Source organism: Scyliorhinus canicula, chromosome 8 (genome assembly GCF_902713615.1).
Source record: "Scyliorhinus canicula chromosome 8, sScyCan1.1, whole genome shotgun sequence".
NCBI classification, from domain to species: domain Eukaryota; kingdom Metazoa; phylum Chordata; class Chondrichthyes; order Carcharhiniformes; family Scyliorhinidae; genus Scyliorhinus; species Scyliorhinus canicula.
In genome coordinates, this window is record NC_052153.1 from 93,081,746 (window position 1) to 93,109,165 (window position 27,420).

At 44.0% G+C, this 27,420-nt stretch overlaps 1 protein-coding gene across 2 annotated transcripts in view; it reads right to left on the reverse strand.

The window, feature by feature from the left end:
* The window catches only part of LOC119970389 (beta-1,3-galactosyl-O-glycosyl-glycoprotein beta-1,6-N-acetylglucosaminyltransferase-like), a 92,771-nt gene extending 65,752 nt beyond the window's left edge, over nt 1-27,019 (reverse strand). The window contains exon 1 of one of the 2 annotated variants that reach the window (XM_038804931.1): nt 26,616-27,019. The gene's annotated coding sequence lies outside the window, so the exon portion shown is untranslated. The remainder of the gene's footprint in view (nt 1-26,615) is intronic. The other variant, XM_038804930.1, reaches the window with a different exon arrangement.
* Between the last annotated feature and the right edge of the window lie 401 nt (nt 27,020-27,420).

A 27,420-nucleotide genomic window follows, 5' to 3' on the forward strand; every position in this document is an offset into this window, starting at 1 on the left:
GCCACTCAAGTGGATAGAGCTGTGAAGAAGGCCTATGGTGTGCTAGCATTCATTAGCAGAGGGATTGAATTTAAGAGCCGTGAGGTGATGATGCAGCTGTACAAAACCTTGGTCAGGCCACATTTGGAGTACTGTGTGCAGTTCTGGTCGCCTCATTTTTGGAAGGATGTGGAAACTTCGGAAAAGGTGCAAAGGAGATTTACCAGGATGTTGCCTGGAATGGAGAGTAGGTCATACGAGGAAAGGTTGAGGGTTTTCTCATTAGAACGGAGAAGGATGAGGGGCGACTTGATAGAGGTTTATAAGATGATTAGGGGAATAGATAGATTAGACAGTCAGAGACTTTCTCCCCGGGTGGAAGACACCATTACAAGAGGACATAAATTTAAGATAAATGGTGGAAGATATAGAGGGGATGTCAGAGGTAGGTTCTTTACCCAGAGAGTAGTGGGGGCATGGAATGCACTGCCTGTGGAAGTAGTTGAGTCGGAAACGTTAGGGACCTTCAAGCGGCTATTGGATAGGTACATGGATTAGGGTAGAATAATGGAGTGTAGGTTAACTTCTTAAGGGCAGCCCGGTAGCATTGTGGATAGCACAATTGCTTCACAGCTCCAGGGTCCCAAGTTCGATTTCGACTTGGGTCACTGTCTGTGTGGAGTCTGCGCGTCCTCCCCGTGGCTGCGTGGGTTTCCTCCGGGTGCTCCGGTTTCCTCCCACAGTCCGAGGATGTGCGGGTTGGGTGGATTGGCCATGAACAATTGTCCAAAATTCTTTGATTAACCTAGGACAAAAGTTCGGCGCAACATCGTGGGCCGAAGGGCCTGTTCTGTGCTGTGCTGTATTTCTCTATCTATCAAATTGAATTGCAACATCCTTGGCAGTTGTACAAGACTATGGGCGGTATTCTCCGCTCCCGGGACTAAGTGCCCACGCCATAGTGAACGGTGTCGCGTTTCACGACGGCGCAAACAGGTCCCGGGCATGACCTTTTCTGGCCTCCACAGGGGGCCAGAACGGCGCTGGAGTGGTTCACGCCACTCCAGCGTCCCGACGCGGTGCCCATCTGGCGCCGCGCCAATCCGCGCATGCGCAGTTGGGGCAGCTCAATCCTGCGCATTGCGCAGTTGGGCCACGCCATCCTGCGCATGCACGGGGAACTTGTTACGTGTGCCGGCCCCTCACCAAAATGGCTAAGTGCCGTTGGATAATGAGGTGTTTCTCGGTGCAGTAGTCACCAAGAAGCAGCCCGCAAAACGCACCGTTCAGCAGAATTTAACTGAATTGTGCCCGGCGTGTATTCCCGCTGGGCCCACGAGAATCGGGAATGAGTGGCCAGGTCGTAGTCTGTATCGTTTTAGCTAGATGTAAATGGGTTTCCACTGTCCTCCAGCAGGTTTCCCAATCCTTCATGCCAGGTACCTGGAAGGCAGTGGCGTAGTGGTAGTGGCTAGTAATCCAGAGAACCAGAGTCTAATGATGACTATGAACCCATTGTTGATTGCCATAAAAACCCATCTGGGTCACCAATGCCCTTCAGGGATGGCTATCGGTCGTCCTTACCTGGTCTAGCCTACATGTGACTCCAGATACACAGCAATATGGTTGACTCTTAAATGCTCTCAGGGATGGGCAATAAATGCTGACCCAGCCAACGACGCCCACATCCCATGACTCACACCCTGACATTCATATGCTCTACCACACCCTCACATACCTGGACCTGACACAAGCCATCAACCCATATCTGCTTGTTTGTTTGTTATTTACAGCACAGAAGGAGGCCATTTGGTCCATCGAGTCTGCACTGGCTCCCAAATGCTAGTTCCATTTCCAGCCCCATCTCCACAGCCCTCTAAATTAATCACTTTGAAATATATAATCAGCACTTTTGAAATTTCCTATGGAATTCACCTTCACCACTCTCCCAGGCAGCACATTCCAAACCCCAGCAACTGAGTAAAGAAGTTTTTCCTTATCTCACTCCTCGCTCTCTTGCTGACCATCTTGAAATTGTGACCCCTAGTCACTGACATACAAACTAGTAGAAACAAAATATCCTTCTTTACCCTACAAAATTCTGAACAATTTTTAAACTCCTCAATAAAGTCGCCTCTTAATCTTCTCTGCTCCAAGGAGAATAAGTCCCATTTCTGTAATCTTTCCTCGTATCTAATATTCCTCTTTCCTGGTGTCATTCTAGTAAATCTCTTCTGTACTCATTCCAGGGCTTTAACATCCTTCCTTAAATAAGGTGCCCAGAACAATACTCCAAATGTGGTCTGACCAATGATTTGTAAGAGGTGTAGCAACACTTCCTTGCTTTTATACTCTATGCCTCCTATTTATAAACCCAAGGATGCTATAAAAAATTGTTTCAACTTGCCAGGCCACCTTCAGAGAATTATGCACTTAAACCCCGAGGTCCCTCTGCTTCTGTACTCCCCTCAAAGTTGTACCAATGAGCCTATATTGTCTCCCCAGGTTTCTTCTACCAAAATGCAGTACCTCACATTTCGCTGCATTGAAGTTCGTCTGCCAGGTGTCTGCCCATTTGGCCAATGTCCCTCTGAAGTGGCTCAGCGTCATCCTCACAATTTACTATTCTCCCTCGCTTAGTATCATCTGCAAATTTTGAGATTTTGCCCTCAAACATCCACTTCTAAATCATTTTATATAAATCAGAAAAGCAAGGGTCCCAGCACTGAGACCTGGGGAACACCAAGTCTGAGGAATGCTCATCCATACCTACCATCTGTTCCTATCTCTTGGCCAACTTCTAATCCATGCTGTCAAGGACCCATCAATCCCAAACATTTTTAATTTGCTAACCAATCTGCCATGTGGCACTGTATCAAATGCTTTAGAAAATCCAAATATACAATATTAAAAGCACTACCTTCATCCACTGCCTGTCACCTCAAAGAACTCAATTAAATTTGTCAGACGTGACCTGCCCTTGACAAAGCCATGTTGACTGTCTAATATTAACTTATTTTTCTCTTAAATGTATATTTATGTCATCCCATATTATAGCCTCCATCAGTTTTCCCACCATTGATGTCAAGCTGACAGGTCTGTAGTTTCATTGGTTATCCTTTGCTCCTTTCTTAATCAATGGCATCATACTTGTATTCATCCCGTACCCCAGCTCTAACCCGGTGTTCAGAGAGGCCTGGAAAATTTCTGTCAACCGCTCCGCAATATACTCCCTTACCTCTCTCAGCAGTCCAGGGTGCATCCTAACCGGGTCTGGCGATTACTCTACCTGGGGTGCCGCCAGCCTTTTTAAGCATCTTTTCTTTATCTATCAACACCCACATTTTCAAGTGAGCCATTGACACCATCTTCTAATTTGGTAAAGACAGAAGCAAAGTGCACATTTAGTACCACTGCTAAAACCTTTGTTTCAGTGAGCAGTTTATCCTGCTTACCCCTTATGGGACCCACTCTGTCCATCACTAACTTTTACCATTAATATGCTTGAAGAACATTTTGCTATTTGTTTTGGCACAGCCAGCCAGCCTTTCCTCATGCTTCCTCTTAGCCGTCCTTATTCCAGCCTTAACCTCTCTCCTGATTTCTATTGCCATTATTATTCCGGGATGCAATATAATTTTTTTTCTTCCTTATTTTATCATCAATATCCTTATTCACCCAAGGAACTCTAAATTTGGATACTCTATTTATTTCTCATGGGTACTTGACCAGCTGCACCCTATTCATCTTTGAAAGTCTCCCATTTTTCATCCACTGTTTTATGCATCAAAATGCATTTCCAATCAACCTGCTCCAGTTCAACTTTTAACCCTTAAAATTTGCCCTTTTTGTAGCCACCTAAAATGGACACTGAACCAAACAAAATGGAGAATCGCTAAGACTACAGGGAAAAACAGTTTAGCCAAGGCAAACAGCCTGCAAACACTCATTAGCATTTTGCAAGCAGCAAAACCAGTTTCTGGCCAGGTGGAAGATCTCCAACCAAAGGTGATAATGGCAGAACGTTCTACATACTAATGAGGCAGTCCAGATCTAGGCACACACAATGGCAACATTTGGGTTTGAATAAGATACTTTAAGTGGATGTCCAGACAGAGCGGCACCAGAAGTATCCACTATAGAAACCGCCCCCACCATCGAGAAAGACCCTCACATTGGAGGAATTCAAAAGATATCGATTGGAAGCGATCCAATCGATACCTAAAGGTAAAGCCCGCCCAGGAAGAGGGAAGGACATTGGGGACCCCTATAAATATAGACCCCCACACATGGTCCTGTCTGTTGTTTCGTGCTCCGGCTTTGACCAAGACCTCCAACGTGTATCCTGACTCCAGCCGTTGAGCACCAGCCGCCGAACCGTAAGTGCCAATACGACGCTCGCTACGCGAACCAAGCCCGCTAGACCCCCAGTGACCAGCACGCTTTCTGAAGGTTGCAGACCAAGACCGGGACGAAGGCCTCGCTCCCTGACCTTGCCTGTTCCTGTGTAGTTAAGTATTCTGATTGCTTAGTCTAGTCATAGCTTAGTCCCTTAGTGTGTGCATGCGTATTTATTATAATTGTATAATAAATATTGATCGTTTGGAACTTACTAATCGGTGTATCGTTTTATTACTTTGAACCTGACCTTGAGATATTTTGTGAGTTGTCTATACGGCAACTGGCGACTCCTGAGCTGAAAAATACATAGACAGAGCCTAGTGGTGTTAAGCACACGGCCTTTAACAGAGGCAAGTTAATACACCCCAATAAACGCGTTTTGCACCCAGAGCAAAACGTGCAACATTTTTATGCATCAAAATGCATTTCCAATCAACCTGCTCCAGTTCAACTTTTAACCCTTAAAATTTGCCCTTTTCCAGTCTGGAATCTTAATCCGTGACTGATATTTATCCTTTTCCAACTTAATATTGAATTGTACGGCACGGTAGCACAAGGCAATAGCACTGTGGCTTCACAGCGCCAGGGTCCCAGGTTCGATTCCCCGCTGGGTCACTGTCTGTGTGGAGTTTGCACGTTCTCCCCGTGTGTGCGTGGGTTTCCTCTGGCTGCTCCGGTTTCCTCCCACAGTCCAAAGATGTGCAGGATAGGTGGATTGGCCAAGCTAAATTGCCCTTAGTGTCCAAAAAGGTTAGGAGGGGTTGTTGGGTTACGGGGATAGGGTGGAAGTGAGGGCTTGGGTGGGTCAGTGCAGACTTGATGGGCTGAATGGCCTCCTTCTGCACTGTATGTTCTATGTATTATATTGTGATTGCTACTTCCCAACTCTGGCGTTCTCCACCTGCCCTGCCTCATTTCCTAGAACCAGATCCAGCACAGCTTGCTCCCTGGTGGGACTGGAAATGTACTGTTCCAGAAAGTTCTCTTGCACACACTGCAGGAATTTCTCCCCTTCTGTGGTCCCGTAAGACATCTTCCCATTTCCCAGTCTATCTTACGGTAATTGTAATCCTCAACTATCACAACCCCACTTGCCCTGCAGGCTTTCATAATCTGTCTACCAATGCTCTCTTCCATTTCCTCCCTGCTATTTGGAGGTCTGTAGTAAATACCAAGCAAGGCCACCACTCACTTCCTGTTTCTCACCTGAACCATATAGATTCTAATTCAGGGACTGTATTTTGTTCAAGGGCTATGATATTATCTTTGACCAAGACTGCTACACTTCCTCCCTTTTTACCCACCCTGTTCCTACTAAAAATCTCCAAGTTGTGGAGATGCTGATGATGTATGCATGGTCACTTGATTGCACACACCCAACCTCCAACTCAGATACTGACACGGTGTATAATTTAGGGGCTAGTAGAGAGGCAGGATGTGCAACTTGGTTGAACAACAGGCACGAGTGACCAGCAGCAAGTGCAAGAAGGAAAGATATTGTAGGTGCCATCTCGCTGGAGGGGGAAATCATACTGGAGTTCAGCTGTAGACAACTCAAGAGGAGTGCTTTCACTTGGTCCGCGGAGCGGAGAATCGCCCCCCATGGACTTTGCATGGAGCGCAGAACCCTTGATTTCTAGCATGGAATTGGTGGCCAATTCTCGCATACCTGTGCATCTTAACATGATACGGCGTCTGATGATCGTGATCTCAGTTTCTCTTATAGCTCAAGCAGCAGCCACGTCATATTATTAATGTGCCGCAGTGGAATCTGTCATGCAAGGTTAACTTGCTGCCGAGCAAACTCGCAGCCATCATGGCTATAGGTTACAGAGCACAAAGGGGCTTGCAGCTTGCCAGTGGTCAAGCAATCTATCCTCCAGCTCACTCAATTCCAACTCAACAATTTGGGGGGGGGGGCTAAAATTCACTAAAATAAAGTGCCAGATTTTCTTCAAAGGAATCTCAAAATAGCTTATCAACCCCAAATGTTCACTTCATTGTTTCTTGACTGATTCCTATAAAGCATTCCAAATCTACAATCAATATTTTGTCAAAATTAAATAAATTCATCCTTGCAATTTCATCAGCTTCAAATTCTACCAATTGGTGTGAAAGTGCCCCCCGGGAGATATACCCAAGTGCATAATTTTACAAACCAATTGCTTGATGTTCAACCTCAGAATATCGTCACTTCCCCCACTTATAAAATGTATTTTATGCACAAGGACTGAATTTTCTTTTGGCCTGCTTCCACTGCTCAAACATTGGGTGTAGTGCAAAGGTCAGTCATTAATCTTAGATAACACTGCTTCTTTATTGCTTTTTTAAAATGCTGTATCAACAACTCAATTTGTACAGAATTTGTTAAGATGTGGGAGTTGAAGATCTCAGCGATATGCTTCATGACATTTCCATTCCAGCTGCTCTCGCAGTAATTAGTTCATTTTTATCAGTGTTAGACTAGGTGATAAGATGGTGGTGGGTGAATCCACATCTCAGCAAGATGTTGCAGATCATCAGTTTTTTGAATTCCACCAGTCATTCCGCATTTCCCTTAAAGCATGCTAGAGCTGCTGGCTAGCATTCTTACAAGTTCGATGCTGGATTATTGACAGTGAAGTTGCTAGAAGCTTTGAATTTGAGAGATATCTCTGTTTGAGAAGATGGAACCATAGAATTCCTACAGTGCAAAAGGGGGCCATTCGACCCATCAAAACTGCATCAACCCTCTGAAAGATCACCCTACCAAGGCCCACTCCCCCACTTTATCCACAGAACCCACCTAACCTACACATCCTGGACACTAAGGGACAATTTAGCATGGCCAATCCATCTATACTCCACATCTTTGGACTGTGAGAAGAAACCGGAACACCCGGAGGAAACTCACGCAGACACAGGGCGAAAGTAAATCTCCATACAGTGAACCAAGGCCGGATTTGAACTCGGTCCCTGGTGCTATGAGGCAGCAGTGCTAACCACTGTGCCATTATCCCACCTCAAGACGGGAGATGTTTTCATCATTCTCATCAGAACAGTCTTGGTGCTTGGGCTTGCAATATCCCAGGATGTTTTCTGAAGTCTTGTAAGATCTAATCAGAGTTATTTCCATTCACCTTCTACATCACATGCGGGGGAGGCTTCCTTCTTCCATTGAGAAGGTGATGAAGGATGTCAACTAAACAAAGAAAGGCCAAGGTTTCTAGATTTAGAAAGGATGCAAAAACGTATGTGGGTCCTTACATGGAAACGGTCCACTAGACAGCCTCGTAGATGATGTCTTATCGGAATGGTGTGGTTTTAGAGCAAATTTTGGCACAGCCAATATGGCATTTAAGGCAAGACAACTGCAAAAAAAGTGCAAAGATCAATATCAGGCACTAAATATGCTGTTCAAAGTCTTAAATTAAAACTTTGAGTGTGACTCAATCTTAACCTACAGCACTTGCTCTCCAGGCTAGGAGGCTGAAACAGGTTTGTAAAAATGCTGTGCCAACTATTTGATGGCATGGTTGGACATGTTTGTGCCTAAAGTGAGATGTTTCCAATGACTTTGCCTGAAGTGGCATAAAGCATCGATGTGTCTTTTGTCTCTTCTTTGCTGCAATGCTTGAGGAAGTTACCAGAAACATGCCTGCAAGCATCGAAAGGAGGTTCTATTCAGGGAGGGTCTTCAATCTCTCCAGACTGAATGCTTCCAACAAAGTCACAGAGTCAGTAATCAGAGAGCTTTATACTCGGATAACTGTGCCCTAGCTGCCCACAAGATGGACACCCATTCTATGGCAAACAAATTCTCGAGTGCTACCAAAACTTTGGCCTCCAAGTTAGTGCCTCCAAGACCGAGGTTATGTTTTAGCCAGCACATGACACATCACTATAAAGCACCAGTATCAAGGTTGTAGAAGACTTCTCATAACTAGTGTGATCTCTAAGGATTCCACTACTGATGAAGATATCATTGCACATATCCAGAAAACAAGTTCTGCCTGAGGTCAACTCCGTGATCATGTCCAAAAGTAACATGTATTAACCCGAAAACTAAAACCAAATATCATTGTCCGTATCACTCTGCTGTATGGTGCAGAATCACAGGTCTGCAGCAGGAACCATATCAAAGCTCTGGAATCTTTCCAACAAAGGCACCCGAGGTCCATCATTAGTCCATTTATCAGTATAGTGATGAAAGGAATCATCAATAATGCTATCCAGTGACACTTGTTTACCATAGCCTGCTCACTGACACTCAGTTTTGGTTCTGCCAGGGTCACTGAGCTCTTGTCCTCAGTAGAGACTTGGTTCAAACATGGACAAAAGAGCTGAACTCCAAAGGGTGAGGTGAGAGCGACTGTCCTTGACATCAATGCAACATTTGACCATGTGTGACATCAGGGAAACCTAACAAAACTGCAGCCAATGTGAATCAGGGGGAAAATTATCCACTGGTTCGAATCATACTTCGCACAAGAATCAGATCATATAATTTACAGTGCACAAGGAGATCATTCGGCCCATCGAGTCTGCATCGGCTCTTGGAAAGCGCACCCTACTCAAGCCCCGCCTCCACCCTATCCCCCGTAACCCAGTAACCCCACTTAATCTTTTTTTTGGACACTAAGGGCAATTTAGCATGGCCAATTCACCTAATCTGCACATCTTTAGACTGTGGTAGGAAACCCGAGCACCCGGGGGAAACACATGCAAACACAGGGAGAACGTGCAAACTCCTCACAGACAGTGACCCAAGCCGGGAATCGAACCTGGGACCCTAGAACTGTGAAGCAACTGTGCTAACCTTGTGGTTGTGGTTATTGGAGGTCAATCATCTCAGTTCCAGCACATCACTCCAGAAGTTCCTCAGGGTAGTGTCCATCTTCAGGCGCTTCATCAATTACCTTCCTCCCATCAAAAGGTCAAAAGTGAGAATGGTGGCTGATGATTGCACACATTTTTAACACCATTTGCCATTCCTCAGATACTGAAACAGGCCATGCCCAAATGCGACAAAACCTGGACAATATCCTGGCTTGGACTCAAGTGGCAAGTAACCTTCGCACCGCACAAGTGCCAGGCACTGATCAACTCCAGCAATGATGTGGTGATGCCGGCGTTGGACTGGGGCGAGCACAGTAAGGAGTCTTACAACACCAGGTTAAAGTCCAAAAGGTTTGTTTCAAACACTAGCTTTCGAAGCACTGAGGAAGGAGCAGTGCTCCAAAAGCTAGTGTTTGAAACAAACCTGTTGGACTTTAACCTGGTGTTGTAAGACTTCTTATTGTGCCAACTCCAGCAAGGGAGATCTAACTATTGTCCCTTGTCATTCAAGGATAGTACCAGTAAATCCTGAGGGTTACCATTGGCCAGTAACTCTGCCGCTGACTCCCCAAAGCATATCCACTATCTACAAGGCACACATCAGGTGTGATGGTATACACTCCACTTACCTGGATGAGTGCAGCTCCAACAACACTCAAGAAACTCCACACCATCCAGTGAGTACCATCTACAAGATACACTGCAGGAACTCTCCAAGGATCCTTAGGCAGCACTTCCAAACCCATGAGCACTACCACCTAGAAGGACAAGAGCAACAGATACACGGGAACACTGCCACCTTCAAGTTCCCCTCCAAGTCATTGACCATCCTGAATTGGAAATATATCGCCGTTCCTTCACTGTCACTGGGCCAAAATCCTGCAACTCCCTCCCTAACAGCACTCTGAAAATATGGGACTACCCTCCAGAAAATACAATTTAGATGGGCAGGTCATGTCTCCTTCATGAAAGACTGCAGAATTCCCAAGCAGTTCTTCAAGGGAACGGCCTCAGAGCTGCAAAATTGTCACCTGAAACTCTCACCCTCCATTTCATCACTGAATCAAAAAGGAATCATTAGGCCTGCAACATTTCAAGCTTCCATCTTGAGAGGATCAAGTACAACAGTGACTTTTTGAACACTGAACTGCATGTTACCTCTTTTGTAATCACCTTTTATATGGTGTGTGTGTGTGTGTGTATGTGTATGTATGAATGACATGTGTATGCGCATGTGTCAGTGGATGCTGTTGTAAATAAATTTGGACGTTTAAAAAATCAACAATGATTCTTCCTAGTCATAAAGTTACAAGAAAACCTACCTTTGGTCTGCTCTCATGAGTCACAGCCCTCAAGGGTTAACATTTCTTCTTTAAAAGCATATCTATCTGTAGTCAGTCAAAAGGTGGAAAGTGAGGAAACCATCTCCCCCATGTCTGTAATACCATTGCTTCACTGCCCAGTGATGGTGCCTCCATCTTAGTTTTGACACAGCAGCATGCACACATTTACAAAGTGTGACACATTTAAATAAACATTTAGACCACAGAAATGTAAATTCCAGCTTCTGGCTGGTTAAAATAGATTTCAGATTTCCAAATTCATCAACAGAAGATGATCATTTTAAGCAGCACTATTTCATATGTCCCAAACTCTTTTCCTGTACCCAACTCTTTTCCTGTACCTATTATATAAACTACAGTTAATGATAAGAGAGCACTCGCATCAGACAACTAAACTGAAAACAAGAAAACATGGAAAAAAGGTGAAGGAAAATTACATGCTGTAACTTATTCAGTTCATGAACCAAAGTCAGAAAATGGTGGGTAGACTTTTGCTTTCTTTAGTTGTCCTCAATCACCCACAGAACAGCTTTATTTTAATGGTGCCTGACTCAAAGGTCATACTGCATGGCTGCACTGATTCCAGCTACACTGATCCTAGACAGCAATGAGAGGGGAAACATATATCCTATAATCTATTGCTAGGAGCACCAATTTGAAATCAATAGCTCTAATATCAGGCATTCAATGCAACAACCCAATGAATTAGAATTTGTCCGAAAAATAGTGGCTGCTGCAGAGCTAGTGGCTGCATATCCTCCAAAAGTTCATAAATTCTGGAATGGTCCCAATGGATTGGAAGTTAGCAAATGGAACATTATTCAAGAAAGGTGGAAGATAGATAGAGAGAGAGAGAGAGAGAGAGAGAGAGAGAACATGAGGAACTATAAGCCAGTTACTCTTACAGCAGTCATCTGAAAATGCTGGGATATATTAATGAAGTGGTATTGGGGCACGTAGGAATTCAGAACTTAATTTAGCAAGTCATTATGATTTTATGAAAGGGAAGTAGTGTTTTAACAGTCTAGAGTTTTTAAGGATGTAACTAGTGGGGTAAATAAAGCAGAGCCAGTGTGGTTTTTTTTAATTTTCAAAAAGCATCCAATAAGCTGCCACTCAAAGGCCACACAAGGATTGTGCATATGGGGTTGCTGGTGATTATTAGCATTAGAGGATTGTTTTTTTTGAAAAAAAGAAAACAGAAAGGAGGAAATAATGTGTCATTTTCAGTTAGTCAGCCTGTTGTAGGGTAGGATGCTGCAAGGATCAGTGTTTGGTCCTATTTATTTATAATCTATACCAATGATTGAGTTGAAGAGACAGTATCTGAGCATAATGTATCCAAGTTTGCTGATGATGCAAAGCTAAATGGGAAAGTAAGCTGTGAGAGTGATATGAAGTGTCAGTTGGAGTGTAACGTGAGGTCATTCACTTCAGTAGGAAGAATACAAAATCAGCATATTTTTTAAATGGCGAGAAATTATTAAATGTTGGTGTTCAGAGGGATTTGAACGTCCTTTTCCAAGAAACAGAAATATACAGTAAGCAATTAGGAAGCAAAATGCTGCGTTGCCCATTATTGCAAGGGGATTGAAGTACAAGTTTAAAGAAGTTTTGTTGCATTGTACTTGACTTTGCTAAGACCACTGCTGGAATTCGGTGTACAGTTCTGCCCTCAGTGCCTAAGGAAGGACATAGGTGCCCTAGTGGGGATGCAACAAAGGCTTAATAGATTGATACATGGGAAGAAAGGGTTGTGCTTTCAGCAGATAGAGTAGAATGGGGTTATTTTCTCCAGAGCAGGCATGTCCAAAGTATGCCAGTGCAGCAGGCCAGGAAAACGGTGCGCCATTGAGCAGGCCGGGGAAACACTGCACCAGTGCAGCAGGCCGGGGAAACGCTGCACCAGTGCAGCAGGCCGGGGAAACAATGTGCAGGTGAGCACACTGGGTGTAACAGTTTGCTCAGAACACCGTGAGGAGTTGCTGGCCTAGAGGTTTGTGTGAGATATTGTAGAGTCCCAGGTCATAGGATGTGGGCAGACACGCTTATATTTGTGCGAGTGAAACACAGTGTAAGTGGGTGTGTGTTGGCGAGAATGAAAGTGTGATTGACTGTGTGTGAAAGTATTCGTGAGTGTCAGCAAGGAATAGTTTGAATGGGAGACAGTGAGTGAGAGAAAAAGTGTGTGTGTGTGTGTGTGTGTGTGTGTGTGTGTATATGTGCGAGAGATTGAGTGAGTTTGTGAGGGTGAGCAGGAATCTACCTGATGCCACTCTCAGGTTACCCACTCTCTCTCCCGCACAACTGAATGTATATCCACGTACTCGCTCACACTCACCCACCCTCATACACTGATCCTCCTTTCACACACTGGTTATTGTTATTTTTACAACTATTTTTAAACTTAACAATTTATTGCTGTTGCATTGCCTTACATTGGCTTAGAAATTGTTTATTTCCTTATATCCAACATTTTTGTTTGAAATTCAGCTTATTCTTTGGTCACTCCTGCTTTCCAAAATGTTCTCATCACCCTGGAGTTAGGACAATATGCACGTGTGGTCCAACAGAGCCAAGAAGGTTGGACAAGCCTATGAGAGTTTAAAGAATAAAAGATGATCTAATTGAAACAAAAACGTTATGAGGTGGCTGAGCAGGGCTGATGCTGAAAGGCTCTATCCTATTGTCAGGGAGTCTGGAACTAGGGGACATGGGCTGAATTTTTGCTTCCAAGGCAGGTAGCAAGAGTTGGGAAGTTTCTTGAAATCAGCAGGCCAGCCTCAAATTAACAATCCCAGTTCAACCCCACTTTCATTCTGAGGAGGTGAGTGAGCTAGAATCAGGCCCGCCGACTGCGGTGACAGAAATCAGCATGGCAGCTGGCAAGTGCCTAGAGAGGCCCACCTTGGTTCTCTAAGTTTTGGCCTAGTTGTTTTAGTAGTTGTTAGGCCCTCTAGTCCTCACCCCTTTTACCCACCCACATCCATGCCTCCTCATACCATCTCCATGCCAGCTTTCATCTCCATCCTCCCCCTTGAACTCTTATATCCCACATACTACATACATGCCAACCCATGCTCCACGTGCAGCCCCATGTCTACTCCATGACCACTCATCCAGTATCCACAATAGGCTGACCTCAGGAGCCACAGGCAGATAAAATATTAAACTTCTAACAATCGAATACAGCTCTCACTCAGTGAAAATAATTGCGAATGAAACCCATTAATGGTTAATCTGTTATAAAAACATTCACACTTATATTCAGTAGACACACCAAGACAATCAAACCGTTAATAGCCTCTTGAAACTTTCAGACTGAGAATTCAGAACCCCCAGTTGAAGTGTGCTTTTTGTAGCTTTTAAAATTTAGTCAAGCATTCATTCTGACATAATAACAGTCCTTGATAAATATCAACAAAGAACTTTCTTGAAACTGTGGACGAGGTGATTTGTTTTCAACCCACACCAGATGACCTGTTAATCAAAACAGTTCAATAAATGGTGTTTTCTTTAAACTCTTGCTGGCAGCTCAAGTTTGTTTTTCAGTTTTAAAGATCAGGGATATTAAAACCTTTGGATTATGAAACTTAAATGGACCTTGTCCTCCTTGTCCAGCATTTATGTTTATGCTATGAGCTTGAAATTCCCACTTGCTGTGGGCTAAAACACTGAGAACAGTCAAAATAGGGTCTGTTTGAACTCAGCACTATGTTCAGATGGCCCTGCTGTCTTGGGTTTCCCGCCCGCGTGAATGAAGCCCCACCCCTTCCCCCAGTGGAAACAAATTGGGATGGTTGAAAATGGGAGCGGGACATTCACACCCAGTCATGCCTGCCTTTTGTAAAGGTAGCAAGAGTCTGGAAGTTTCTCAAATCTTCCCAACTTTATGACATCCGGCCCATCGCGTTAGGATAGGGAGCAACCATTTAGGACAAAGATGAGGAACTTATGCTCTTATTGCTTATGTTCTTGTATAGCAGGTCAAGGACAGAGTTAGACTGGGTAATCAATGTTAAATCAGGTGCAAAAAGGTGGGGTGGAAACGACGATGAACATTTGCATTGAGAGAGAGAGAGAGACACAACAAATAAATTTGCAGCAAATGAAAGATAAATCTATTTCCAGAACTTTCTTTATAGGATGTAGGTCGTCGGATGCAGGGGAATATATCAGTTTGAAGTTATTTCTCCTGTACCTTTACTCTGCTAATATTTATCAAATATTTAAAGAAAGAAGAAATCACTTATTGGTCACAAGTAGGCTTCAAATGAAGTTACTGTGAAAAGCCCCTAGTCGCCACGTTCGGGGAGGCTGGTATGGGAATTTGAACTGTGCTGCTGGCCTGCCTTGGTCTGCTTTCAAAGCCAGCGATTTAGCCCAGTGCTAAATGATTAAAGATCTTCAGTCTCACTGGATTTTTGGTTCCCACTATTCTGAGACTTTTCTGTGTCTTCTACTGCAAAGACAGACATAAAATATATTTGTTGAAGTCTATTTCGCTATTCCCAGTTATAATTTTTCCTGTCTCTGTTTCTAAAGCAGTGGTTTTCAAAACATTTAGGAGACACAGAGAGCATCGTTAGCCACACATATTGAGCGGTGGGAGAGGGTGTGTGAAGGTGGGTGTCACTTGGAGAGTTGGTGGGAGGCATTGGTGTCTACTCTGTCGTGCTGCCCAGTGTAGGTTGTTGATCTTCTTCCTCCACTGCTGGCCTCCTGGTCATACTGCTGGAACTAATTACTGCCGCTACCTTATTCCAGGCAGCACTGGCTGCTTTGTGGCTCACCCTCCGGGACTCCTGGGGGAAACAGGACAGCCCTCATGGCCTGCACTGCATCCAGGAGCCTCCCCAGGCCAGTGTCCCTGAATCTTGGGGCCGGTCTCCTCGCTGCCATTCTTGCGAGCTGGCTGGAGTTGTCTGAACAACTGCAGCTTAAGAGCTTCTCAACCTTGTTAACGGCTGGCGAGCGCGGTCCCGATGAATCGGCTGCCGAGGCATTAGTTGCGGCGAGAAGCCAGCGAGGCCTCATTAAGTGGACCAATTAACTTTGCATTATATTGCCGGTTTCGCTGTGCTGAGCGCCAGGAAACCCACGGCAATTCCTGCTTGTGCCCCGTATCAATGATAAACAAATAGCATGAAAAAGATAATTAATGAATGGTTCCAGGTCTTGCTAGAAAATTAATCTCTTCTTCATTTATTTCTAAACCAACTATTGCACCAAAATGCACTTTGGAGTACTTGAAATTGCTCCCCCTCATCTAAACAGAGAACAATAGTGCATAGGAACAGGCCGTTCGGCCCTCCAAGCCTGTACCAGTCATGATACCACCCTTGGCCAAAACCCTCAGCACTTCCTAGTGCCATATCCCTCTATATCCTATCCATGTATTTGTCGAGATGCCTTTTGAACAATGTTAATGTATCCGCTTTCATAACCTCCCCTGACAACGTGTTTGGAAAAAAAAAACCATAATGTATATCTGCAACTTAAATTGATGGCATTTCAGCGAGATCTAAATAAGCAGTTTAATTCCTTGTCTTCATCTGGATCCTATGTTCATAGACAGATTTACAAGTCACATTAGTTATGTTTGAGCTAATATGGCTATTAAAAAATGACTCCTGTTCTGAAGCTACTAGTGTTTGACATTGGCATGCAAGACTCCCATAACTGCAGGCCTTCAAAGTGTAGAATATTTACCCAGGTTGAAGAACAGTACATGCTTTAATTCTCAAGCTACATCCATTGCCAAAATGTCTGTTGATGTACTGATACGACAACAAGCAGGCACCTCTATAAATTCTTAAATCAACTCATGGGAGTTCTTCAAACAACCAACAAGAATTCAAACAAAGAATTTGGTATGTTTATTTCAACTCAATATCTAAAATTTAGAACAAATTCTTCTGCACCCACCTCACCTCCAAATATGGTTTTTGTGTTGTACAAAATTCAGGTTTTCAGTCTTTCCATTCTCTTTTGTAACAAGGTATTTCAAAAATTCCAGAATGTTTTTTGGGTTGTTAAACCCAAACAATAGATGAAGTATGTAACACTCCAGCTGTAGACAATGGATGCAAACCCCTCCCTTCTTATGCTGAGTATTTTCCATGATCAAATTCTTTTCAGGTTTATACGAGATGGTTATTTCAGACTTTCTTTAGTTGATTAGGATGGTCACTTCCATTTATCCATTTTTATGAAAGCTATTTGTAAATTATTCCCAATTAGGCCATCCATCTTCCATTCATTTCCACTTGGCTCTCCCACTCATCCAGCATAACTTCGGCAGGAGAGCTATGGAAACACTGAGAATATGCATAAAGTAAGAAGTCTTACAACACCAGGTTAAAGTCCAACAGGTTTGTTTCAAACACTAGCTTTCGGAGCATTGCTCCTTCCTCAGATGAATGAAAAGGTATGTTCCAGAAACATATATACAGACAAATCCAAAGATGCCAGACAATGCTTAGAATGCGAGCATTTGCAGGTAATTTGACTTAACAAACATGTTGGACTTTTAACCTGGTGTTGTAAGACTTCTTACTGTGCTCACCCCAGTCCAACGCCGGCATCTCCACATCAATATGCAAAAAGACTGTGCCCTGTGTGATTTGAGTAGAATGAAAATATGAAGTACTTTGATGTTTCATTATAGGATTTATACACTGCAAGTTATTGTTGAAAGTCTTTTACTACTTAACAGAGATTTTCAAAATGTTTTATGTGATGTCGGTGTGGCTGGTTGATCAGCATTTATTACCTATCTCTAATTGCCCTTGAGAAGGCGGTGTTGAGCTGCCTTCTTGAACTGCTGGAATCCATGTGGTGTAAGTACACCCAGAGTGCTGGGAGGAGGTTCCAAGATTTTGACCCAGCGACCGCAAAGGAATGGTGATATATGTCCAAGTCAGGATGGGGAGAGGAAGTTCCAGATGGTGGTGTTCCTATGTGTCTGCTGCCCTTGTCCTTCTAGATGGTAGCGACGTTGAGTTTGGAAGGTGTTGCTTATAGAGCTTTTGTGAATTTTTGCAGTGCATCATGTACATAGTGGCACAGTGCACAGTTCATGCTTCAAGGTCAGAATAACGCTGGACCAGCAAACGAGCAGCCATAAAACAGCTAATCAGTTAAACTAAACTGTTTCCCCCTGATTGATTGAGGCAGAAGTATTTTACCAGGTTATCAGGGGAGCTCATTTTGCTTCTTCAAATAACACCATAGAGTCTTTAACATCCTCCTCAAAGAAAGAAACATTCAAAACCTAATTTGGTCTACTGAGTCTTCAGCATAGCAAAGCAAAAAGGTTCTAATCCACAAATTGAAAGATAATTTTTAAATTCGAGGTGATTTAGGGAGGCACGGTGGCACAGTGGTTAGCATTGCTGCATACGGCGCTGAGGACCCGGGTTCGAATCCCGCACTGTCGGTGTGGAGTTTGCACATTCTCCCCGTGTCTGCGTGGGTTTCACCCCCACATGCCAAAGATGTGCAGGGTAAGTGGATTGGCCACGCTAAATTGCCCCTTAATTGGAAAAAAAAATTGGGTATTCTAAATTTTTTTTTTTTTTTAATTTGAGGCGATTTGTGGTAGGCAGTCTCATTACTTAAGGCTTTGCTGACAGCCAGATCAAGCAATTGGGAGCCAGATGAGTTGTTACTCAGCTGCTTTTGTTAATCTGCACCAGAAATTGATTTTGATTTGTATCAAACTGATCATATCATGGTAATTCTATTATTATTAGTGTCACATAGAAGAAAATGTCCTATTCAAGGTCTATTTGAAACATAATTCTCATAAACTCCAAACTGACTCAGACCCATCATATTTCCTTCTGGGAGCCAAAGATCTATTTGGTGTTCTGGTAGTAAACCCACGCAGACATGGGGAGAAAGTGCAAACTCCACACCGACAGTTCCCCAAGGCCGGATTTGAACCCAGGGCCCTGGCGCTGAGAGGCTGCAGTGCTAACCACTATCACTGTGCTTCTTGTTCCTATTATTGGCTGCATGTACGTATCAGCTGGAGGAGTGGGTCACTTCATGCCTGTAAAGATAATTGACTTCGTCTTTTTAAACAAAGAGGAAACATGGAATAATTGACAGTGTACTCTTTCAAAATGGTTTCTCGAAAGTTAGGTGATTGCGGTTTGTGGTTTCTAGACAATGTTTAAGAAATTATTTCAAAACGCAATTGTGCATTTCACATGAAAATTGACTTCCCTGTACATTTCAATGAAAGAAATTTAAAAGACGGTGGCTACCAGACCTGTTGGCGCCTTAAAGAAAGAATGTCAAATAATGGCTTTCAGTGAGCTAATCATAACTGCTATGTTGATGGATTATCAATCATTCCCCTCCCCCTCCATTGTGCATCAATCATCTTAGCTGTTATCCAATTTGTGGACAATGCAACACATCAAAAATCTGCATCCAGTGGCCAGAACTAGCAGGAGAAGGCATGGACACATTATTACTGAGAAAACCCAACAAGGTAGAATGAAGAGATTAGCATCCAGCATGAAGAAAGGAACCTGCCTAAACAGGCAGTCATCTCGAGCAGGCAGAAAAAAAGTGTAAAATTTATTTTCAGCTCCGAGATTACAGAAATGTTCTACAATTCTTATTCTCCCAGTCAGCATGGGTTCATCTGGGTGCTCCGGTTTCCTCCCACAGCCCAAAGATCATAGAATCCCGACTGTGCAGGAGGAAGCCATTCGGCCTATCGAATCTGCATCAACCTTCTGGAAGAGCACCCTACCTAGGCCCAAATGCCTGCTCTATCCCCATAACCCCACCCGACCTTTGGACATTTAGGGGCAATTTATCATGGCCAATCCACCTAACCTGCACATCTTTGGACTGTGGGGGTGCAGGTTAAGTGGATTGGCCATGCTAAATTGCCCCATAGTGACCAAAGTTGTGCAGTTTGGGTGGGGTTATAAATAATCTTTATTAGTGTCACAAGTAGGCTTTCATTGCACTGCAATTACATTACTGTGAAAATCCCCTAGTCGCCACACTCTGGCGCCTGTTCGGGGCACTGAGGGAGAATTCAGAATGTCAAATTCACCTAACAAGCATGTTTTTCGAGACTTGTGGGAGGAAACCAGAGTGCCCAGAGGAAGCCCACACATACACAGGAAAAAGTGCAGACTCCATGGAGCAGTGACCCAAGCCAGAAATCAAACCCGGATCTCTGGCGCTGTGAAGCAACAGTTATGGGGTTACGGGGCAATTCAGGGTCAGTTCTGTGATTACCCAGGATCAGATTGAAACAAAAAGTAAAAAACATGCATGCAATTTTATCCTGGAGGATCTTTCCTAATATTGATTTTATTTGCTTTTTAATCTGAAGGCATCTTCTTTATTTCAATTTAAATCTTCTTTGCAGATTAATGTGTTACAAGCAGAATTGATACATATTAGCTGTACGATAGTTTACAAATTGAGTAGCTTATCGTTATGGAATAGTTAACATATAATACAAAGAAATAAAGTGGTTGTGTTCAGGGACATACAGAGAGTGAGATTTAAAATACAGAATGTTAACCTTCGGCATCCAGGAAGAATGAGATGTGTTTATGGCACAAGCATAGACCCGACAACAGCACCATGACTGGATCAGGAGAGAGATTGCTCTCCCTCCACCATCGATGCACAGTAACTGCAGTGTGTACCATCTACAAATACTGCAGAAACTCACCAAGGCTTCTTAGGCAGTACCTTCCAAACCCATGACCACTTCCGTCGAGAAGGACAAGGGCAGCAGATACATGGGAACACCATCCCCTGGAAGTTCCCTAAGTCACTCACTTATCATGACTTGGAAATGTATCACCGTTCCTTCAATGTCGATGGACCAAAGGCCTGGAAGTCCCTCCCTAACAGCACAGCGAGTGTACCTACACCACATGGACTGCAGCGGTTAAAGAAGTCAGCTCACCACCACCTTCTCAAGGGCATTTAGAGATAGGCAACAACCAATGTTGGCCTAGCCAAGCCCATATCTTGCAAAAATCGATTTTTTTAAAAAGGTGTTGACCTGACAATTCTTCACCGGGGGGTAATTTTAGCTACCAGAGACAAGTAGATTTTGATCAGGTGGGAAGTGAAAATACAAATAAGAATCTCTGGCTGTAAGGGAGATGAGACAGAGGAAGTGCCACCGATCCATGATCAGAGAGTTTGGTTGTTAATGGGCAGTATTTCTGAACGCTCCACAAATGACTCGGAACCAGCCAAAGAAATGGCAGCCTCGTAAGTAATTAAGCCGTCATTATATCAAATCAACACAAGATCACGTGTACTGAATCACAAAAGGGAAAAAACCATACACCATCCCAAGAAGCTGAAAATTCATTGCTTAGATAAAGTGCTACGCAACTCCCACCACATCAGCTGGTGAAACTTTAACTCAATTCATTAATAAATCTGGAATTAACATGTGTACAATAACAATTAAACCATCGGATTATCATAAAAATCCATCCAGTTCATTAATGCTCTTCAAGGAAGAAAATCGGCCATCATTACTCAATCTGGCCTACACACCCACAGCAAGGGTTTTGGTTCTTACTAACCCACTGAAATGGTATAGCAAGACATTTAGTTGACCAAACCATGAGATTAAGAAGGCAAAATAAATGAAACCAGATGGATAATCCAGTATTGACTTGGGTTCCAGATCTGACAATGGTATGCCCCTTACTCTCATCTGGGGGCTTGTGCCAAAATTAGGAGAGCTGTCCCACAGACTAGTCAAGCAATAGCCTAACTTATTCATACTCACCAAATCACATTTTATAGCCAAAGTCCCAGATTCCTCCATCACCATCCCAACAGCAGGACAAACCCACTGGAGGCAGTGGCACGGTGGCTTACAGTGGCACTTGGGTCTCATGGTATCAGGTCAAACAAAAGGACATTTCCTGCAAATTGTTTAGCCCTCCCTCAGCTGATGAATCAGTACTCCTCAATGTTGAATACCACCTGGAAGAACCCACTGAAGGTAGCAAATGCACAGAATGTACTCTGGGTAGGGGAGTTTTCTTATTATTCATTCAAGGGAGTGGGCATCGCTAGCTCTTCCAGCATTTATCGTCTATTCCCAATTGCCCTTGAACTGAGAGTCTTGCTATGCCATTTTAGAGACCATTAAGAATCAAACACATTGCTGTGGATCTGGAGTCACATGTAGGCCAGATAAGAATGGCAGATTTCCTTACCTAAAAGGACATTACTGAACCAGATGGGTTTTTACAACAGTGGATTCATGGTCATTATTAGGCCCATTTCATGTTTCACCATCTGCCCTGGTGGGATTTGAACCCCAGCCCCAGAGCATATCACTGGATATCAGGATTACTAGTCCAGTGACACTATCACTATGCCACTGCCAAAGAGTTGCTCAGTACTACTACTGACTGAGTTGGCTGAATCCTTAAAGACATAGCTGCCATACTGGGCCTGCAACAGGGTTGAGGAAATCAACAGGAAGAAAAAATATACTCCACCTTGCCCTCAAATGACTATCTGTCGCACATGCATCGGTCAATGGTAAAAATGTAGGAGTGAGCACCGCACACTCCTCTCCTTGTGCAGACAAAGTCTTGTCTTCACACTGAGAACACCCTACATCATGCTTGGCACTATCACTGTGCTAAATGAAAGAGATTCAGAACATATTTAGCAGACCAGGCATCCATAGGTTCTGTGAGCTGTCAATTCAGTGGAATTGTATTCAGCCCCAATCTGTAACTTCATGATCTGGCATATCCCTGACTCTGCCATGATGATCAAACCAGCTGATCAACCTGGATTCAATGAAGCATGCAGGAGCACATACCCAGAGTAACAGCATAAAATTGTGTGTCAACCTGGTGATGCTACAACACGGGTCTGCTTGCCGGCCAAACAGAGGAGGCAGCATGCGATAGACAATCTATGGATCAGTCCTGCCAGATAACATCATGAATACAGGTGGGCAATTAAAAAACTAAGGGGATGAGGAAGCTCCGCAATTTTCCCCATTCCCAGTGAGGGGGAACACAGCATGTCAGGACAGAGAAAAAGCCTGAAACACTTGCACCATCTTCAGCCAGAAGTGCTGAATGGATGATCTATCTTTGCTTCCTCCATAGGTCCACAGCATCACAGATGCCAGTCGTCAGCCAACTTGATTCACTCTACAGGATATCAAGAAACGGCTGAAGGCACTGGATAATGCAAAGGCTATGTGTCCTGACAGTATCCCAGCACTATTATTGAAAACTAGAACTTGTCGTGCCCCTAACCAAATTAATAGTACAACTACAACACTGGCATCTATTTGACAATGTGGAAAATTGCCCAGTATGTTATGACCATAAAACACAGGAGAAATCCAATCCACCCTTCAGTCTAGACTAATTCCAGGAATGGGTGAGTTGTTTTACAGGGAAAGGTTGGACTGGTCAGTCTCGTGCCCACTGGAGTTTAGAAAAGTAAGAAATGACAGATCCTAAGGAGTATTGATAGGGTGGATGTGGAGAGGATGTTTTATCTTGTGGGAGAATCTAGAACTAGGGGTCATTATTTAAAAATAAGGGGTTGCTTATTTAATACAGAGATAAGGAGAATTTATTTCTCTTGGAACACTCTTCCTCAAACTACAGTGGAAGCAGAGCCTTTGAATATTTTTAAGACTGAGCTAGATATTCTTGATTAACAAGAGGGCGAAAGGTTGTCGGGGTAGGCAGGTGTAGGGTTGAAGTTACAATCAGATCAGCCTACTCCTGCTTCTAATTCCCATGTTTGTACGTAGTCTACACAATCAGCTATCAAGCAGCACTTACAGAATAACTTACTGATTCTCAGCTTTGATTCTACTATGGTCACACAGCTCCTGACATTGACTTATAGCCTTGGCTCAAACATGGACAAAAGAGCTGAATGCAAAGAGGAGGTGAGAGTCACTGCCCTTCACATCAAGGGGGCATTTGACCAAATGTAGCTAGGGATGCTAAAGAGCAGGCTAAAGGCAATAAATACTATGGAAAGAACTTATCGCCTGACCTGCAAAGCCTATTCATCATTTATATAGGGTCCAGGTCAGTAATATTCTCTACTGCCTGGATGAAACATCAAAAATAGAAGCAGGCGGAGGCCATTCGGCCCTTTGAGCCTGCTCCACCATTCATTATGATAATGGCTGGTTATCAAATTCATGACTCTGATCCCGCCTTCCGCTTTACAGCCCACTTAATTGACACCCCATCCATCCCCTTAAACATTCACTCCCTCCACAAATGATCCACGGTGGCAGCAATGTGTACCATCTACAAGATGCACTACACTCACACCGAAAATAACTCCTTCAACAGCATCTTCCAAATCTACAACCTCTACCATCCAGAAGGACAAAGGCAGCAGATGCATGGAAAAGCCATCCCATCCCCTATAAGTTCCCCTCCAAGCTCCACACCATCCTACTTGGAGCTAAGTCACTGGGACGAAATGACTTCCTAACAACCTTGTGGTATATCTACACCACATTGACTACAGAGATTCAAAAAGGCAGCTCATCACTGAAGGGCAATTAGGATAGGCAATAAATTCTGGCCTAGTCAGTGATGCCCGCATCCTGTTAACAAATAAAACATTTAAATATATGACTTCAGTGAAAGAAATACAAGTAGGCAAAGTAGTAAAGGGGGAAGTGGTAGTGGCTGATACTACAGTCACTTTTGACATAGAATACAAGAAAGTATAATAAGTGCTGAAATATGTAAACTTTCACTACAGATTCAGTATTTCACATTCTCTTAAGAATTTGTCAATGTTTTTTAACACCAGCAGGGCTATATCCTATAGAACATAGAACAGTACAGCACAGAACAGGCCCTTCGGCCCTCAATGTTGTGCCGAGCCATGATCACCCTACTCAAACCCACCCTATACCCGTAACCCAACAACCCCCCCTTAACCTTACTTTTATTAGCACACTACGGGCAATTTAGCATGGCCAATCCACCTAACCCGCACATCTTTGGACTGTGGGAGGAAACCGGAGCACCCGGAGGAAACCCACGCACACAGGGGGAGGACGTGCAGAATCCACACAGACAGTGACCCAGCCGGGAATCGAACCTGGGACCCTGGAGCTGTGAAGCATTTATGCTAACCACCATGCTACCCTGCTGCCCCCTATACTCCAATGCATTTCAAAATGTGGGTGGGTGTATCTACTCCCCAGTGGACTGCAGTGATTTAAGGCAGCTCAGCACACCACCTTCTCGCAGGCAATTAGGGATGGGCAACAAATGCTGACCTAATCAATGAGAATCACAGCCCAGGGCAGAATTTTAAAAAGCAAAATCCCCGCAGTCACATCCTGGGTGTGAATTCAAGATGAAAGCCAACAATAATGACTATGAAAGATTTCATAGATTTCGCAGTGCAGAAGGAGGCCATTCGGCCCATCGAGTCTGCACCGGCTCTTGGAAAGAGCACCCTACCCAAGGTCAACACCTCCACCCCATCCCCATAACCCCACCAAACACTAAGGGCAATTTTGGATACTAAGGGCAATTTATCATGGCCAATGCACCTAACCTGCACATCTTTGGACTGTGGGAGGAAACCGGAGCACCCGGAGGAAACCCACGCACACACGGGGAGGATGTGCAGACTCCGCACAGACAGTGACCCAAGCCGGAATCGAACCTGGGACCCTGGAGCTGTGAAACGATTGTGCTATCCACAATGCTACCGTGCTGCCCATGGTTTCACTAAGGAAAAACTTGAAAAACAAAGTTGTGGGCAATGTTAGATTTAATGCTTACTACCTAAACAACGGCAGGTCTGTACTTGGAACTGAATTAGATTCTGAGAACATCAGTGCAAAGCTGAATATCAAAGAACACGAACTTACTAATGATACAGGGATAAAACATGAAAATGTTGGCCAGTGAAAGAGATCCAAACCTTTAATTTATCTAACAAGCTGAAGATGACAATGCCACCAAGACTGCACCTCCAGCATTACCCCGCACAATCATTTAACCATCCATGGATGGTTGGAAACATATGAAAAGTGAACGACTGCAAGTGTGACACCAATTCAGAATATCCCACCTCTCGCAAAGGCAGAGGTCAGGAGTAAATATGAACAGTTAACAATTACTTATTTCTTCAATTGCATTCAATTAGCCATAGGAATCTCTCTCCATTTAAGAGAGAGACAAATTAGCTACTTGTAGCTTGAAGGGCACCACTCGGCAACTGCAAGGCCAGGCGAGGAGGCAGAGTCTCCAGGAGCCAACATAACCACCAACAGGGATTGAACCTCCACCACTGGCGTCGTTCTGAATTTATACTCCAGTCAACCAACTAACTGATGTCGCAGATGCATTCAAAGCCCACACATTATACATGTATAGTCACATTTCTTTAAGCAGAAAAAAAACACACCCAAGTTATTTGAATTGATTGTCTCAATATTGTTTCATTATTGTGGCTCTTGGCTCGGCACTTTTGAACGGACCTTGTGAGAATGCTATTTCACCTATTGCGCAGTCTTGAGAAATGGACCCTGTAGCGTTTTAGCGGGGTCCTGGTGTATGTTGTAAAACATCCAATGTCCTTACAGCATAGTAATAGCTACGGGCAGGCATGAAGGGCTCCATTCCTCTAACCTACTTGGTCGCACTATTTCCGTGGTGCATTTCTTAGAACTAACCTTAAAATCCGTCAAATGTCCGTGTTCCCCACCCAAACCGATACTGTGTTCCCCAACTGCACTCCCCACCTGAGAGGCCAGAGAGGAAGAACTGCTCACAAGCATCGCGGGAAATAGGTTGAACAGAGAACTGATATATATATATATATATATTGGCAGCGCAAAGTAAAACAAAAACGATCATTTCAAATCTAAACAATGATCCCAGGGCTAAACACGACTGGAGGTCCAGGAAACTGCAAACAAACAGCGAGATCAATATGTGCCTGAGTTTTGTAAAAGCTTTAACTGAGCTCCATCGATGCCAAGGTTAGACATAGGCTGTACTGTATTAAACTTACTGTGTGTGGAGAGTTGAAATCACTGGAACAGCATTGCACGTTTAAACATTGAAACAGGAAACAATTTACACTTAAATTAATGTCTGTGCCGCTAAGCCCATCGCGTCTTCACAGTCAGACCGAGGAAGTAAGAGGTTCATGTTGTTCCTTTTGGCTCCTTGGGTAAGTAAGGTTACTGGTGAGGGCGCTCGGGGGGGGAAACAGAAAGCGGCGGGCAGAGTGCAGATACCGGTACCCACAGCTTCCTCTGCGACGCTTTCTGCTCCTGCGCTTTGTTCCTTTCGCTGGGCTCTTCTCGCAGCTGTGTGCTCCTGGCTGAACTGCAACGAACTGAAAGTGATCAATAGTCAGCCAGCAAGGACACTTCCCCTTTTCGCTTTCCAGCTCACCGCTGCTGTGGTTAACGCTAATCTAGTGAAACCCGCGTCGAGAGCAGTGGGGCGCCTCCTAGCGCAAGCTCCTCACAACAGCCTCTAATGCAATGAGAGCGGAAATCAAGCATGATGCCCATGTCTGTTCATGAGGATGAGTCAGCAGAGTCACATATATAAATGAGGTTTTATTTGGAATTTTACCCGGCAATGGATGGCAATGAGGACAACAAATCCAGAATTACACTACGGATTACTCAACATGTTTGCCTGAATGCACAGTGGTTAGCACTGTTCGTTCTGCACGTTTTCCCCGTATGTGGGTGGGTTTCCTCTAGGTTCTCCGGTTTCTTCCCACAAGTCCCGAAAGATGTGTTAGGTTATTTGGGCATTCTGAATTCTCCCTGTGTACCCGAACAGGCGCTGGAATGTGG